This window comes from Pseudophryne corroboree, chromosome 6 (assembly GCF_028390025.1).
Source record: "Pseudophryne corroboree isolate aPseCor3 chromosome 6, aPseCor3.hap2, whole genome shotgun sequence".
In the NCBI taxonomy this organism is placed as follows: domain Eukaryota; kingdom Metazoa; phylum Chordata; class Amphibia; order Anura; family Myobatrachidae; genus Pseudophryne; species Pseudophryne corroboree.
The window spans coordinates 685246425-685265373 of NC_086449.1; the positions used below are offsets into that span (position 1 = coordinate 685246425).

General features: G+C 39.7%; 1 protein-coding gene and 3 pseudogenes across 2 annotated transcripts in view; 3 read left to right on the plus strand and 1 right to left on the minus strand.

Annotated features, from left to right (window-relative positions):
* FSTL4 (follistatin like 4) overlaps positions 1 to 18949 on the minus strand; it is a 759591-nt gene that overhangs the window by 737563 nt on the left and 3079 nt on the right. The window lies entirely within an intron of this gene.
* LOC134937857 (5S ribosomal RNA) lies at positions 3491 to 3610 on the plus strand (annotated as a pseudogene).
* On the plus strand, positions 9497 to 9616 carry LOC134937858 (5S ribosomal RNA; annotated as a pseudogene).
* On the plus strand, positions 15503 to 15622 carry LOC134937859 (5S ribosomal RNA; annotated as a pseudogene).

The following is an 18949-nucleotide window of genomic DNA, read 5'->3' on the forward strand; positions in this document are numbered from 1 at the left end:
AGAAAAAGCCAGTACCTTTCTTGATCTACACCTCAGGCAATATGTCCTGAATCTTCCCTCATATGTCCAGGACACAACCGATATATTGAGGAAACTGCACGATCTAAAACTGGAAGAAAATCAATACCTGGTGTCACTGGATGTCGAAGCTTTATATACATCAATAGGTCATAAAGATGGAATAAGAGCAGTAGAACACTTTCTACACAATGAACCCAAGAATGATTTTCATCCTTTTTTGATTAAGTTATTGTATTTTGTGTTACACTACAATTTTTTCACATTCAACGACAAATACTACCTCCAAACAAGGGGTACGGCTATGGGGGCGGCCTGTGCGCCCACATATGCCAATATATTTCTTGGCTGGTGGGAGCAGGAAATTATCTTCAAAGACCATAATGATCGATTTACGTCTCATATCGTCATGTGGAACAGATATATAGATGACATTTTCATGATCTGGGAGGGTGATTTACACCTGTTGCACCAATTTATAGAACATCTTAACCAAAATGATCTGAATATTCATCTTACACACAGTATAAGCCAATCAGAACTTTCATTTTTGGACTTAATGATCTATAAAAATTCTGAAGGAATGATTGCCACAAAACTATTTCGGAAGAGTACAGCAACAAATACCCTACTACATCAAACCAGCTCCCACTTTCCTCCAACTATAGAAAATATCCCAAAAGGGGAATTTCTCCGACTCCGTAGGAACTGTTCAGATGACAAGGAATTCACAACACAAAGTATAGAATTGACAAATAGACTATGTGAAAGGGGATATAGCAATACCTCTATCAAAAAAGCTTTAAAAACTGTCAAAACTATCAAAAGAGAGGATCTAATTTTCAAGAAAAAACCCAAGAATTCCAACACTGACAATACCATTCGCTTTGTCGGAAATTTTTGTCAAGAATGGAAGAAGGTGAACACAGCAATACAAAAACATTGGCATATTTTGCATGCAGACCCCACTTTATCTGAAAATTTGGGTCCAAAGGTCGCCATGAGTTGGCGTAGATCCACTAACCTTAAAGACAGACTTGTAAGCAGCCATTTTCAAAAACTCCCTACAAAAAAACCAACCGTCATTGGAACATATCCCTGTGGCAAGTGTAAAGCTTGCAGATACATGTACCCAATAAAGGAAGTAGAAGACAAATTCGGAAAGAAGATACAAATTAAAGACTACATAAACTGCCAAACTGAAGGGGTTATCTATTGCCTAAAATGTAGCTGTAACCAAAACTACGTTGGCATGACAACCCGTCCGCTTAAACAGCGGGTACTAGAACATGTAGGATCTATACGTAACGCCATCTCAGACAGGGCAAAGATGAAACAGCTTACCTCAGTTGCTCGCCACTTCAATACCCATCATGAAAACAGATGGGAGGAGCTTAAAGTCTTCGGCTTGGAGAAAATTAAACTTGGAATACGAGGAGGCAATCTAACTGAAAATTTACTACAAAGAGAAAGTGAATGGATCTTTAAAATGGGATCTCTACAACCAGCAGGCATGAATGAACATATAAATTATGGGGTATATTTAAATTAATGTCCTCTTATCACTACCTCTGGTATCCCATATAGTATTCCCTCTCATCTCCTCACAGCCAAATATTTATAAGTGTATAATAAAAATTATATATATATATATACAATCTTCCTAACACATTCAAACCACTTCTCTTTTCTCTCTATCCTTTTCTCTCTTTTCCTTATATTATCACATAGGTTTCCCCAATAAACACAACAACCGCTTTACTTAATTTATCTCACTCCCTAGTTATTTAAATTCCTTATTTATTCTTCACTCTCACATCCCATCCCTTCACTCTAATAATATATATTACATATTCAACTATCACACGTCACTATCCTACTCATCAATCAAGCATCTCCATCACTGACACAGACAACTTACACTAGCAGCCACACGTTTAACCTTATACAATCTAACATCAGTTTTTTCAATTTTTCTGCCTTTCCCCAAGATTCACCATAATAATTTTTCTTAATCAAGCTCTTCTATTTTTCTATTTTTCTATCAATTTATTTACACATATATATATACATAATTTTTACTGCACATTTTTCCTTTATTATATATCATATATAATTATTATTATATATATATATTTTTTTTTCTCTCAAGCACAGCCAGCTAATTAATCATTCTGTCAAACCTATTAAACCCAGGCGGTTACAATTAGCTATGACACACGGTTTGACAGATTCACCCCATGTTACTACGATTGGGGGATCAGTATGTCCATCACTAACTTTATCCAATCAATCATGAGCTCTGCTCTACTTAAACTGGAATCCCCAGTGACCTCATCACGTCCTGTGACCAAGCTTTTCTTGCGAAACGTACGTCAGGAGGAATAGCGATCACGTGAAGCGCACACGTGACCGCGCCAGCCGGAGTGCTCAGACCTTGCTAGGCAACGGCCTCAGCTATCGCTCTCCTTGGAGAGACCACGGACAGACGCGGCAGAGACTTTAGAAGCATCCCCATAGCAACGGCACCTAACCACCGCTCACCCGGAACTCCGACACGGATACACGCCGCTGCAATCCCTGGAGCTTCCACACAGCCTCACACAGTACTGGTATCGTATATACGACACGGAGAAATATCTCATTACTGCTTCAGTACCTAACTGCAACACTTTATATCTGATATTTTCAGTTATTTTTTTCTTTATTTGTTATTATTTTTTTCCCCCTTTTTTCTGCAAAATTAATTTACAGACATTGCGGGTGAAATTATAACCCGCTGTTTCATTTATTTTGCTCGTTTTTACACCGCCCGTCTGTCAGATATTATTTGCTCTGAGCCAAGAAATTATATAAGGATAATTATTTAGTAATCAAATGTAGCATCTGTGAATTTCCCACACTCATTATCCTTAGTACAATGTCTTCTGTGATTTCAATATCACATGCTGTATAATGAAGGAATAATACTCATACTCATCTTTTTGGTGACCATTGTGTCATATACCAATTAATTAGATGACGATTGTATCATTACATGCATATAATTTTTCTATATGGCCGCCGTGCCATATATTTGTCTTTTCAGCTAATTACAGGCCAATCAGCGTAACTCAGTCACTTAACTAGGAGGTGTATGTACAATTATCTCTGTCTATGACCATTGTGTCTTATGCTGATTAACCAGCTGGTGATTATTAGGATAATTGCATACGTTAATTGTTTCCTCCCCTGTCTGTGACTTTTCTTATTTGCATCTGCTGATTATTTATAATCATATATATGTATTCTCATGACCGCCGTGTCATTCAGATGTAATTAATCCTTGTGACCACCGTGTCATGTGCTGGTGATTTAGCTGATTGCATGTAATTTTCCTTTGTAACATAATTGTTACAAATCACTTGCTATTTCCACTCCTGACATACAGCTACTAATTGACATATATTTGGAGTGACCTAGGAAGTCCAACATTTGCGGTCATACTTCACTGGAGATGCCCAATCTCTTCCGAACTTGGAAGCTAAGCAGTGAAAGGCCGGGTTAGTACAAGGAAGGGAGACCTCCTTTGAACACTCTGGTACTGCAAAAAAACGTTGACTATTGGACACAGTGGCACTCAACTTTATGTCATATTGGGATTTGCATGACCAATGATTTTATTTTCTGCACCTATATAATCCTTAATGGATATTAGCAGTATGAATGATGGTCATTTATCTCAATAAATGCAGATTCCTTTTCGGCATAGACATCACAGAATTCTACTCTCCGGCAATTTAGTAATCGTGAATTTAATATCACGAATATTCATTATCAATAATTCGCATAGCTATGTATTTCACACACAGTTACTCCTAGGATTTGACTCATGCTAATTAATTTGTCATTTTGAAAATTTATTAATATTTTCCTCTGAATCAAGAGTGCTCCCACAAAAGAGTCCTTTCCTTTGAACCTTCTTTGGTTATTTTTTGGTACTTGATACTTTCTGACTCTAGGGAGCACCACTGAAAGCAACTTTGGTGTTGAGAACAATTCCTACTACACCTTTACTTGCCATATACAGAAAAAATTCTATTTAAATTCAGTTTTTCAGAGGTTACTAATTGTTTATACATTATTGTTTGAACTGGTGCGGTTCCCTTCTAAAACCCATTTTTTCCTAATCCGTTTTTGGCTGATAACTCAGCTTTCCAGGGAATACCTGCACAGTCATAATATCAAGGGGTCTTGGTCTTCTTCTCTTAGAACTCCCTGTCCCGCTCATATATTTTCAATCCAGGAGTATTGTATACATTTACCAGACTATGAGTTTCAGATTAAGACAAGAGCTCAGCTCTAGACGAAAAAACAAGGATAACCTGGATGATATTTTTCCAAGTGATCTAGTAAACACTGAACCCCACATCAGCTGGGAAGAGGACTTTCAGAAATTGAATTTGACACTGAGAAAACAAATCAGGACCAATTGGGATCTTACGACGTTGGAAAATTACATCAAGAACAAAATATCTCCACGTGGTCTTCGCCCAAGAGTCTTCCCAACCTTTGATCTGGCGAGTGAAAATCTGACCAAAGAATGGGAAAATATCCTCCTCAAATGCTCAAATGACTTAATGAATGTACTTATTAAACACAATAATCTTATTTTGGAAGAATGTGAAAAAAACCTAGAAGAATTGGGTAAGAAATTGGAAAACTGGGAGAAAGACCCTCAATTCCAACGGTGTTTTGAGAAAAACAAATTGGAACTTCAAACTTATGAACAAACCATCATTGACAGAAAAAAGACCAAATTTGTGAGAGATAAAAGGGATTTTGCATCTGGGAAAATCTTCAAATGGCAAAAACCTATTTGGAGAAAAGATCCTCCCAAATACACAGGCCAATATTCATCATCTGAGGCGGAAACCTCTGGAACTGAGGATACCACTGATTATACCAGAGAAGGACACTCCAACTCCAGAAGTGACATTCCCTCTAACCCTCAAAATTCAGCATCTTTTTTAGGCGATTCACGGATAGGAAGAGGAAGACAAAGAGAGGGAAGACGAGGCGGGGGCGCAAAAAGAAGAGGACAGCGACAATGGGATTCCTCACCTCCAACGACCCGCAACACTTACAGACGACAACATCAACAGGAGCGGTGGTAACTCAGAACTATGACCAAGACTCGAAATTAAAAATCATCAATCTCTCAGATCATGAATTTACACAAGCCCAAGAATCTGTACTTCAAAAAGGTCTGACTTTTTCGCCTACAGAGTATTTCAACAGATTCAAGTGGGAAAAAGACCTGAAGCTATTTGGTAGGAAATTGCTACTAACCAAACTATATGCTGATAAGGTAACAACAACACCATTATCATCTTTAGAATCCCAATCTTCGGATATATCACAGATGGAACAAGAAGCACTAGATGCATTGCAGGAACTCGAACAAGAACAACACAAGCAAATGGAAGTGGATCCTACTACCAGACCGAGATGTAAAAAGAAGTCTACCTTCTTTCCACAGGAACAAATCTGTCCAGAAGTATCGGTATTTATGAAACTTGTAGCGAAAGAATTTGACCTCATTCATATTAACAAACACAAATGGCGGGGTAATTCTAATCTTACCCGACAAGAAAGAACTGCTCTCAGGGAAATACAGACATGGCAAGATGTCGTTATCAAATCTTCAGATAAAGGAGGTAATGTTGTCATTTGGCCCACAACGGAATATATTAAAGAAGCATATCGACAACTTGACACCACCAACTGTTATAAACGGATATTACTTAATCCCCTCCAAGATTACAAAAGAATTTATGAAAATATCCTCAATCAAGCACTAGCACAAGGAACAATTACAAAACAGGAATATGATTATCTATTGACACCGAACCCCAAGATTCCAACCTATTATCTACTACCAAAAGTACACAAAAATATTGCAACTCCCCCAGGTAGACCCATTGTGTCTGGGATAGGGGGTTTAACAGAAAAAGCCAGTACCTTTCTTGATCTACACCTCAGGCAATATGTCCTGAATCTTCCCTCATATGTCCAGGACACAACCGATATATTGAGGAAACTGCACGATCTAAAACTGGAAGAAAATCAATACCTGGTGTCACTGGATGTCGAAGCTTTATATACATCAATAGGTCATAAAGATGGAATAAGAGCAGTAGAACACTTTCTACACAATGAACCCAAGAATGATTTTCATCCTTTTTTGATTAAGTTATTGTATTTTGTGTTACACTACAATTTTTTCACATTCAACGACAAATACTACCTCCAAACAAGGGGTACGGCTATGGGGGCGGCCTGTGCGCCCACATATGCCAATATATTTCTTGGCTGGTGGGAGCAGGAAATTATCTTCAAAGACCATAATGATCGATTTACGTCTCATATCGTCATGTGGAACAGATATATAGATGACATTTTCATGATCTGGGAGGGTGATTTACACCTGTTGCACCAATTTATAGAACATCTTAACCAAAATGATCTGAATATTCATCTTACACACAGTATAAGCCAATCAGAACTTTCATTTTTGGACTTAATGATCTATAAAAATTCTGAAGGAATGATTGCCACAAAACTATTTCGGAAGAGTACAGCAACAAATACCCTACTACATCAAACCAGCTCCCACTTTCCTCCAACTATAGAAAATATCCCAAAAGGGGAATTTCTCCGACTCCGTAGGAACTGTTCAGATGACAAGGAATTCACAACACAAAGTATAGAATTGACAAATAGACTATGTGAAAGGGGATATAGCAATACCTCTATCAAAAAAGCTTTAAAAACTGTCAAAACTATCAAAAGAGAGGATCTAATTTTCAAGAAAAAACCCAAGAATTCCAACACTGACAATACCATTCGCTTTGTCGGAAATTTTTGTCAAGAATGGAAGAAGGTGAACACAGCAATACAAAAACATTGGCATATTTTGCATGCAGACCCCACTTTATCTGAAAATTTGGGTCCAAAGGTCGCCATGAGTTGGCGTAGATCCACTAACCTTAAAGACAGACTTGTAAGCAGCCATTTTCAAAAACTCCCTACAAAAAAACCAACCGTCATTGGAACATATCCCTGTGGCAAGTGTAAAGCTTGCAGATACATGTACCCAATAAAGGAAGTAGAAGACAAATTCGGAAAGAAGATACAAATTAAAGACTACATAAACTGCCAAACTGAAGGGGTTATCTATTGCCTAAAATGTAGCTGTAACCAAAACTACGTTGGCATGACAACCCGTCCGCTTAAACAGCGGGTACTAGAACATGTAGGATCTATACGTAACGCCATCTCAGACAGGGCAAAGATGAAACAGCTTACCTCAGTTGCTCGCCACTTCAATACCCATCATGAAAACAGATGGGAGGAGCTTAAAGTCTTCGGCTTGGAGAAAATTAAACTTGGAATACGAGGAGGCAATCTAACTGAAAATTTACTACAAAGAGAAAGTGAATGGATCTTTAAAATGGGATCTCTACAACCAGCAGGCATGAATGAACATATAAATTATGGGGTATATTTAAATTAATGTCCTCTTATCACTACCTCTGGTATCCCATATAGTATTCCCTCTCATCTCCTCACAGCCAAATATTTATAAGTGTATAATAAAAATTATATATATATATATACAATCTTCCTAACACATTCAAACCACTTCTCTTTTCTCTCTATCCTTTTCTCTCTTTTCCTTATATTATCACATAGGTTTCCCCAATAAACACAACAACCGCTTTACTTAATTTATCTCACTCCCTAGTTATTTAAATTCCTTATTTATTCTTCACTCTCACATCCCATCCCTTCACTCTAATAATATATATTACATATTCAACTATCACACGTCACTATCCTACTCATCAATCAAGCATCTCCATCACTGACACAGACAACTTACACTAGCAGCCACACGTTTAACCTTATACAATCTAACATCAGTTTTTTCAATTTTTCTGCCTTTCCCCAAGATTCACCATAATAATTTTTCTTAATCAAGCTCTTCTATTTTTCTATTTTTCTATCAATTTATTTACACATATATATATACATAATTTTTACTGCACATTTTTCCTTTATTATATATCATATATAATTATTATTATATATATATATATTTTTTTCTCTCAAGCACAGCCAGCTAATTAATCATTCTGTCAAACCTATTAAACCCAGGCGGTTACAATTAGCTATGACACACGGTTTGACAGATTCACCCCATGTTACTACGATTGGGGGATCAGTATGTCCATCACTAACTTTATCCAATCAATCATGAGCTCTGCTCTACTTAAACTGGAATCCCCAGTGACCTCATCACGTCCTGTGACCAAGCTTTTCTTGCGAAACGTACGTCAGGAGGAATAGCGATCACGTGAAGCGCACACGTGACCGCGCCAGCCGGAGTGCTCAGACCTTGCTAGGCAACGGCCTCAGCTATCGCTCTCCTTGGAGAGACCACGGACAGACGCGGCAGAGACTTTAGAAGCATCCCCATAGCAACGGCACCTAACCACCGCTCACCCGGAACTCCGACACGGATACACGCCGCTGCAATCCCTGGAGCTTCCACACAGCCTCACACAGTACTGGTATCGTATATACGACACGGAGAAATATCTCATTACTGCTTCAGTACCTAACTGCAACACTTTATATCTGATATTTTCAGTTATTTTTTTCTTTATTTGTTATTATTTTTTTCCCCCTTTTTTCTGCAAAATTAATTTACAGACATTGCGGGTGAAATTATAACCCGCTGTTTCATTTATTTTGCTCGTTTTTACACCGCCCGTCTGTCAGATATTATTTGCTCTGAGCCAAGAAATTATATAAGGATAATTATTTAGTAATCAAATGTAGCATCTGTGAATTTCCCACACTCATTATCCTTAGTACAATGTCTTCTGTGATTTCAATATCACATGCTGTATAATGAAGGAATAATACTCATACTCATCTTTTTGGTGACCATTGTGTCATATACCAATTAATTAGATGACGATTGTATCATTACATGCATATAATTTTTCTATATGGCCGCCGTGCCATATATTTGTCTTTTCAGCTAATTACAGGCCAATCAGCGTAACTCAGTCACTTAACTAGGAGGTGTATGTACAATTATCTCTGTCTATGACCATTGTGTCTTATGCTGATTAACCAGCTGGTGATTATTAGGATAATTGCATACGTTAATTGTTTCCTCCCCTGTCTGTGACTTTTCTTATTTGCATCTGCTGATTATTTATAATCATATATATGTATTCTCATGACCGCCGTGTCATTCAGATGTAATTAATCCTTGTGACCACCGTGTCATGTGCTGGTGATTTAGCTGATTGCATGTAATTTTCCTTTGTAACATAATTGTTACAAATCACTTGCTATTTCCACTCCTGACATACAGCTACTAATTGACATATATTTGGAGTGACCTAGGAAGTCCAACATTTGCGGTCATACTTCACTGGAGATGCCCAATCTCTTCCGAACTTGGAAGCTAAGCAGTGAAAGGCCGGGTTAGTACAAGGAAGGGAGACCTCCTTTGAACACTCTGGTACTGCAAAAAAACGTTGACTATTGGACACAGTGGCACTCAACTTTATGTCATATTGGGATTTGCATGACCAATGATTTTATTTTCTGCACCTATATAATCCTTAATGGATATTAGCAGTATGAATGATGGTCATTTATCTCAATAAATGCAGATTCCTTTTCGGCATAGACATCACAGAATTCTACTCTCCGGCAATTTAGTAATCGTGAATTTAATATCACGAATATTCATTATCAATAATTCGCATAGCTATGTATTTCACACACAGTTACTCCTAGGATTTGACTCATGCTAATTAATTTGTCATTTTGAAAATTTATTAATATTTTCCTCTGAATCAAGAGTGCTCCCACAAAAGAGTCCTTTCCTTTGAACCTTCTTTGGTTATTTTTTGGTACTTGATACTTTCTGACTCTAGGGAGCACCACTGAAAGCAACTTTGGTGTTGAGAACAATTCCTACTACACCTTTACTTGCCATATACAGAAAAAATTCTATTTAAATTCAGTTTTTCAGAGGTTACTAATTGTTTATACATTATTGTTTGAACTGGTGCGGTTCCCTTCTAAAACCCATTTTTTCCTAATCCGTTTTTGGCTGATAACTCAGCTTTCCAGGGAATACCTGCACAGTCATAATATCAAGGGGTCTTGGTCTTCTTCTCTTAGAACTCCCTGTCCCGCTCATATATTTTCAATCCAGGAGTATTGTATACATTTACCAGACTATGAGTTTCAGATTAAGACAAGAGCTCAGCTCTAGACGAAAAAACAAGGATAACCTGGATGATATTTTTCCAAGTGATCTAGTAAACACTGAACCCCACATCAGCTGGGAAGAGGACTTTCAGAAATTGAATTTGACACTGAGAAAACAAATCAGGACCAATTGGGATCTTACGACGTTGGAAAATTACATCAAGAACAAAATATCTCCACGTGGTCTTCGCCCAAGAGTCTTCCCAACCTTTGATCTGGCGAGTGAAAATCTGACCAAAGAATGGGAAAATATCCTCCTCAAATGCTCAAATGACTTAATGAATGTACTTATTAAACACAATAATCTTATTTTGGAAGAATGTGAAAAAAACCTAGAAGAATTGGGTAAGAAATTGGAAAACTGGGAGAAAGACCCTCAATTCCAACGGTGTTTTGAGAAAAACAAATTGGAACTTCAAACTTATGAACAAACCATCATTGACAGAAAAAAGACCAAATTTGTGAGAGATAAAAGGGATTTTGCATCTGGGAAAATCTTCAAATGGCAAAAACCTATTTGGAGAAAAGATCCTCCCAAATACACAGGCCAATATTCATCATCTGAGGCGGAAACCTCTGGAACTGAGGATACCACTGATTATACCAGAGAAGGACACTCCAACTCCAGAAGTGACATTCCCTCTAACCCTCAAAATTCAGCATCTTTTTTAGGCGATTCACGGATAGGAAGAGGAAGACAAAGAGAGGGAAGACGAGGCGGGGGCGCAAAAAGAAGAGGACAGCGACAATGGGATTCCTCACCTCCAACGACCCGCAACACTTACAGACGACAACATCAACAGGAGCGGTGGTAACTCAGAACTATGACCAAGACTCGAAATTAAAAATCATCAATCTCTCAGATCATGAATTTACACAAGCCCAAGAATCTGTACTTCAAAAAGGTCTGACTTTTTCGCCTACAGAGTATTTCAACAGATTCAAGTGGGAAAAAGACCTGAAGCTATTTGGTAGGAAATTGCTACTAACCAAACTATATGCTGATAAGGTAACAACAACACCATTATCATCTTTAGAATCCCAATCTTCGGATATATCACAGATGGAACAAGAAGCACTAGATGCATTGCAGGAACTCGAACAAGAACAACACAAGCAAATGGAAGTGGATCCTACTACCAGACCGAGATGTAAAAAGAAGTCTACCTTCTTTCCACAGGAACAAATCTGTCCAGAAGTATCGGTATTTATGAAACTTGTAGCGAAAGAATTTGACCTCATTCATATTAACAAACACAAATGGCGGGGTAATTCTAATCTTACCCGACAAGAAAGAACTGCTCTCAGGGAAATACAGACATGGCAAGATGTCGTTATCAAATCTTCAGATAAAGGAGGTAATGTTGTCATTTGGCCCACAACGGAATATATTAAAGAAGCATATCGACAACTTGACACCACCAACTGTTATAAACGGATATTACTTAATCCCCTCCAAGATTACAAAAGAATTTATGAAAATATCCTCAATCAAGCACTAGCACAAGGAACAATTACAAAACAGGAATATGATTATCTATTGACACCGAACCCCAAGATTCCAACCTATTATCTACTACCAAAAGTACACAAAAATATTGCAACTCCCCCAGGTAGACCCATTGTGTCTGGGATAGGGGGTTTAACAGAAAAAGCCAGTACCTTTCTTGATCTACACCTCAGGCAATATGTCCTGAATCTTCCCTCATATGTCCAGGACACAACCGATATATTGAGGAAACTGCACGATCTAAAACTGGAAGAAAATCAATACCTGGTGTCACTGGATGTCGAAGCTTTATATACATCAATAGGTCATAAAGATGGAATAAGAGCAGTAGAACACTTTCTACACAATGAACCCAAGAATGATTTTCATCCTTTTTTGATTAAGTTATTGTATTTTGTGTTACACTACAATTTTTTCACATTCAACGACAAATACTACCTCCAAACAAGGGGTACGGCTATGGGGGCGGCCTGTGCGCCCACATATGCCAATATATTTCTTGGCTGGTGGGAGCAGGAAATTATCTTCAAAGACCATAATGATCGATTTACGTCTCATATCGTCATGTGGAACAGATATATAGATGACATTTTCATGATCTGGGAGGGTGATTTACACCTGTTGCACCAATTTATAGAACATCTTAACCAAAATGATCTGAATATTCATCTTACACACAGTATAAGCCAATCAGAACTTTCATTTTTGGACTTAATGATCTATAAAAATTCTGAAGGAATGATTGCCACAAAACTATTTCGGAAGAGTACAGCAACAAATACCCTACTACATCAAACCAGCTCCCACTTTCCTCCAACTATAGAAAATATCCCAAAAGGGGAATTTCTCCGACTCCGTAGGAACTGTTCAGATGACAAGGAATTCACAACACAAAGTATAGAATTGACAAATAGACTATGTGAAAGGGGATATAGCAATACCTCTATCAAAAAAGCTTTAAAAACTGTCAAAACTATCAAAAGAGAGGATCTAATTTTCAAGAAAAAACCCAAGAATTCCAACACTGACAATACCATTCGCTTTGTCGGAAATTTTTGTCAAGAATGGAAGAAGGTGAACACAGCAATACAAAAACATTGGCATATTTTGCATGCAGACCCCACTTTATCTGAAAATTTGGGTCCAAAGGTCGCCATGAGTTGGCGTAGATCCACTAACCTTAAAGACAGACTTGTAAGCAGCCATTTTCAAAAACTCCCTACAAAAAAACCAACCGTCATTGGAACATATCCCTGTGGCAAGTGTAAAGCTTGCAGATACATGTACCCAATAAAGGAAGTAGAAGACAAATTCGGAAAGAAGATACAAATTAAAGACTACATAAACTGCCAAACTGAAGGGGTTATCTATTGCCTAAAATGTAGCTGTAACCAAAACTACGTTGGCATGACAACCCGTCCGCTTAAACAGCGGGTACTAGAACATGTAGGATCTATACGTAACGCCATCTCAGACAGGGCAAAGATGAAACAGCTTACCTCAGTTGCTCGCCACTTCAATACCCATCATGAAAACAGATGGGAGGAGCTTAAAGTCTTCGGCTTGGAGAAAATTAAACTTGGAATACGAGGAGGCAATCTAACTGAAAATTTACTACAAAGAGAAAGTGAATGGATCTTTAAAATGGGATCTCTACAACCAGCAGGCATGAATGAACATATAAATTATGGGGTATATTTAAATTAATGTCCTCTTATCACTACCTCTGGTATCCCATATAGTATTCCCTCTCATCTCCTCACAGCCAAATATTTATAAGTGTATAATAAAAATTATATATATATATATACAATCTTCCTAACACATTCAAACCACTTCTCTTTTCTCTCTATCCTTTTCTCTCTTTTCCTTATATTATCACATAGGTTTCCCCAATAAACACAACAACCGCTTTACTTAATTTATCTCACTCCCTAGTTATTTAAATTCCTTATTTATTCTTCACTCTCACATCCCATCCCTTCACTCTAATAATATATATTACATATTCAACTATCACACGTCACTATCCTACTCATCAATCAAGCATCTCCATCACTGACACAGACAACTTACACTAGCAGCCACACGTTTAACCTTATACAATCTAACATCAGTTTTTTCAATTTTTCTGCCTTTCCCCAAGATTCACCATAATAATTTTTCTCAATCAAGCTCTTCTATTTTTCTATTTTTCTATCAATTTATTTACACATATATATATACATAATTTTTACTGCACATTTTTCCTTTATTATATATCATATATAATTATTATTATATATATATATATTTTTTTCTCTCAAGCACAGCCAGCTAATTAATCATTCTGTCAAACCTATTAAACCCAGGCGGTTACAATTAGCTATGACACACGGTTTGACAGATTCACCCCATGTTACTACGATTGGGGGATCAGTATGTCCATCACTAACTTTATCCAATCAATCATGAGCTCTGCTCTACTTAAACTGGAATCCCCAGTGACCTCATCACGTCCTGTGACCAAGCTTTTCTTGCGAAACGTACGTCAGGAGGAATAGCGATCACGTGAAGCGCACACGTGACCGCGCCAGCCGGAGTGCTCAGACCTTGCTAGGCAACGGCCTCAGCTATCGCTCTCCTTGGAGAGACCACGGACAGACGCGGCAGAGACTTTAGAAGCATCCCCATAGCAACGGCACCTAACCACCGCTCACCCGGAACTCCGACACGGATACACGCCGCTGCAATCCCTGGAGCTTCCACACAGCCTCACACAGTACTGGTATCGTATATACGACACGGAGAAATATCTCATTACCGCTTCAGTACCTAACTGCAACACTTTATATCTGATATTTTCAGTTATTTTTTTCTTTATTTGTTATTATTTTTTTCCCCCTTTTTTCTGCAAAATTAATTTACAGACATTGCGGGTGAAATTATAACCCGCTGTTTCATTTATTTTGCTCGTTTTTACACCGCCCGTCTGTCAGATATTATTTGCTCTGAGCCAAGAAATTATATAAGGATAATTATTTAGTAATCAAATGTAGCATCTGTGAATTTCCCACACTCATTATCCTTAGTACAATGTCTTCTGTGATTTCAATATCACATGCTGTATAATGAAGGAATAATACTCATACTCATCTTTTTGGTGACCATTGTGTCATATACCAATTAATTAGATGACGATTGTATCATTACATGCATATAATTTTTCTATATGGCCGCCGTGCCATATATTTGTCTTTTCAGCTAATTACAGGCCAATCAGCGTAACTCAGTCACTTAACTAGGAGGTGTATGTACAATTATCTCTGTCTATGACCATTGTGTCTTATGCTGATTAACCAGCTGGTGATTATTAGGATAATTGCATACGTTAATTGTTTCCTCCCCTGTCTGTGACTTTTCTTATTTGCATCTGCTGATTATTTATAATCATATATATGTATTCTCATGACCGCCGTGTCATTCAGATGTAATTAATCCTTGTGACCACCGTGTCATGTGCTGGTGATTTAGCTGATTGCATGTAATTTTCCTTTGTAACATAATTGTTACAAATCACTTGCTATTTCCACTCCTGACATACAGCTACTAATTGACATATATTTGGAGTGACCTAGGAAGTCCAACATTTGCGGTCATACTTCACTGGAGATGCCCAATCTCTTCCGAACTTGGAAGCTAAGCAGTGAAAGGCCGGGTTAGTACAAGGAAGGGAGACCTCCTTTGAACACTCTGGTACTGCAAAAAAACGTTGACTATTGGACACAGTGGCACTCAACTTTATGTCATATTGGGATTTGCATGACCAATGATTTTATTTTCTGCACCTATATAATCCTTAATGGATATTAGCAGTATGAATGATGGTCATTTATCTCAATAAATGCAGATTCCTTTTCGGCATAGACATCACAGAATTCTACTCTCCGGCAATTTAGTAATCGTGAATTTAATATCACGAATATTCATTATCAATAATTCGCATAGCTATGTATTTCACACACAGTTACTCCTAGGATTTGACTCATGCTAATTAATTTGTCATTTTGAAAATTTATTAATATTTTCCTCTGAATCAAGAGTGCTCCCACAAAAGAGTCCTTTCCTTTGAACCTTCTTTGGTTATTTTTTGGAACCCTGAGATACTACCTGCAGAATCCAGGGGTCCACCTGTGAGCAAGCCCACTGTGCGCTGAAATTCTTGAGTCGACCCCCCACCGCTCCTGAGTCCGCTTGTAAGGCCCCAGCGTCATGCTGAGGGCTTTGCAGAACCCTGGGAGGGCTTCTGTTCCTGGGCAGGGGCTGCTTGCTGCCCTCTCTTACCCCTTCCTCTGCCCCGAGGCAGATATGACTGTCCTTTTGTCCGCTTGTTCTTATAGGACCGAAAGGACTGCGGCTGAAAAGACGGTGTCTTTTTCTGTTGGGAGGGGGTCTGAGGTAAAAAAGTGGATTTTCCGGCAGTTGCCGTGGCCACCAGATCCGATAGACCGACGCCAAATAATTCCTCCCCTTTATACGGCAATACTTCCATATGTCGTTTGGAATCCGCATCACCTGACCACTGTCGCGTCCATAAACTCCTTCTGGCAGTTATGGACATCGCATTTACTCTCGATGCCAGAGTGCAAATATCTCTCTGCGCATCTCGCATATAAAGGAAAGCATCCTTTAATTGCTCTATAGTCAATAAAATACTGTCCCTATCCAGGGTATCAATATTTTCAGTCAGGTAATCCAACCAGACGACCCCAGCACTGCACATCCAGGCTGAGGCGATGGCTGGTCGCAGTATAACACCAGTATGTGTGTATATACTTTTTAGGGTAGTTTCCAGTCTCCTATCCGCTGGATCCCTGAGGGCGGCCGTATCAGGAGACGGTAACGCCACTTGTTTTGATAAGCGTGTGAGCGCCTTATCCACCCTAGGGGGTGTTTCCCAGCGCGCCCTAACCTCTGGCGGGAAAGGGTATAATGCTAATAACTTTTTTGAAATTAGCATTTTTCTATCTGGGTTAACCCACGCTTCATCACATACATCATTTAATTCCTCTGATTCAGGAAAAACTACAGGTAGTTTTTTTACCCCCCACATAATACCCCTTTTTGTGGTACTTGCAGTATCAGAGATATGCAAAGCCTCCTTCATTGCCGTGATCATATAACGTGTGGCCCTACTTGAAAATACGTTTGTTTCATCACCGTCGACACTAGATTCAGTGTCTGTGTCTGGGTCTGTGTCGACCGACTGAGGTAAAGGGCGCTTTACAGCCCCTGACGGTGTCTGAGACGCCTGGGCAGGTACTAACTGGTTTGCCAGCCGTCTCATGTCGTCAACTGATTTTTGTAATGTGCTGACATTATCACGTAATTCCATAAACAAAGCCATCCATTCCGGTGTCGACTCCCTGGGGGGTGACATCACCATTATCGGCAATTGCTCTGCCTCCACGCCAACATCGTCCTCATACATGTCGACACACACGTACCGACACACAGCAGACACACAGGGAATGCTCTTATCGAAGACAGGACCCCACTAGCCCTTTGGGGAGACAGAGGGAGAGTTTGCCAGCACACACCCAAGCGCTATAATATATATGGGAACAACCTTATATAAGTGTTGTTCCTTATAGCAGCTTAAATATATCCAATATATCGCCAAAAAATGCCCCCCCTCTCTGTTTTACCGTTTCTGTAGTGCAGTGCAGGGGAGAGTCCTGGGAGCCTTCCTCACAGCGGAGCTGAGCAGGAAAATGGCGCTGTGTGCTGAGGAGAATAAGCCCCGCCCCCTATTTCGGCGGGCTTTCCTCCCGTAGTTTTAGATAACTGGCATGGGTTAAATACATACATATAGCCTCAATGGCTATATGTGATGTATTCTTTTGCCATAAGGTATTAAAATATTGCTGCCCAGGGCGCCCCCAGCAGCGCCCTGCACCCTCCGTGACCGCTTGGTGTGAAGTGTGTGACAACAATGGCGCACAGCTGCAGTGCTGTGCGCTACCTTCATGAAGACTGAAGAGCCTTCTGCCGCCTGTTTCCGGACCTTCAATCTTCAGCATCTGTAAGGGGGGTCGGCGGCGTGGCTCCGGGACGAACCCCAGGGTGAGACCTGTGTTCCGACTCCCTCTGGAGCTAATGGTGTCCAGTAGCCTAAGAATCCAATCCATCCTGCACGCAGGTGAGTTGAAATTCTCTCCCCTAAGTCCCTCGATGCAGTGAGCCTGTTGCCAGCAGGACTCACTGAAAATAAAAAACTTTTTCTAAGCAGCTCTTTAGGAGAGCCACCTAGATTGCACCCTGCTCGGACGGGCACAAAAACCTAACTGAGGCTTGGAGGAGGGTCATAGGGGGAGGAGCCAGTACACACCACCTAATCCTAAAGCTTTATTTTTGTGCCCTGTCTCCTGCGGAGCCGCTATTCCCCATGGTCCTGACGGAGTCCCCAGCATCCACTTAGGACGTTAGAGAAATGAGCATTTCAGAACAAGGGGGAGGCTAAAAGTAGCATTTGCATTTAATCGCAGTTACGCCTCCAGCAACAGATGTTAGTGCGGACACAGCAGGGTCCACTTTGAATCAGGCCTAGTACCTGAATTTTGTTAGAAATATGTGTGTACATGCAGGGCATGGGCGCAACTAGGGTGGTGCTAAAGGGGCACAGTTGAGGGAGCGCTGAGATGGTCATGGCATTACATCCTCAGTTGCAATGAGGACTGTTCTGTACCCAAGGCCAGTTTGCTCCACCACCTCCTCTGCTGCTTTAGTGCTGTGAAGTCCTGCATACTGGAAGTAAGAGACATCCGGGAGCCCTGGCTGCATTTGAGACAGGGGGAGCAGCTTAACTGCATACCAGTGTGTGCCTATGCCTGTGCTGCACTGCCTGCTGTGTTTGCCTCAGTGGTGCTGTGTCCTCTGGAAAGCGTGTGATGCTGCGCTGGAGCTCCGGCTGTCAGCGTGGATCTTGATTAAGCTGGTGGGAGACTCAATGAAGTTGCCATGTGGCTCCCTGGTGCCCTGACTGGATTCCCTGCAGTGCCTGCCTGCCACTCGGTCCTATACCCCCTAAGACCT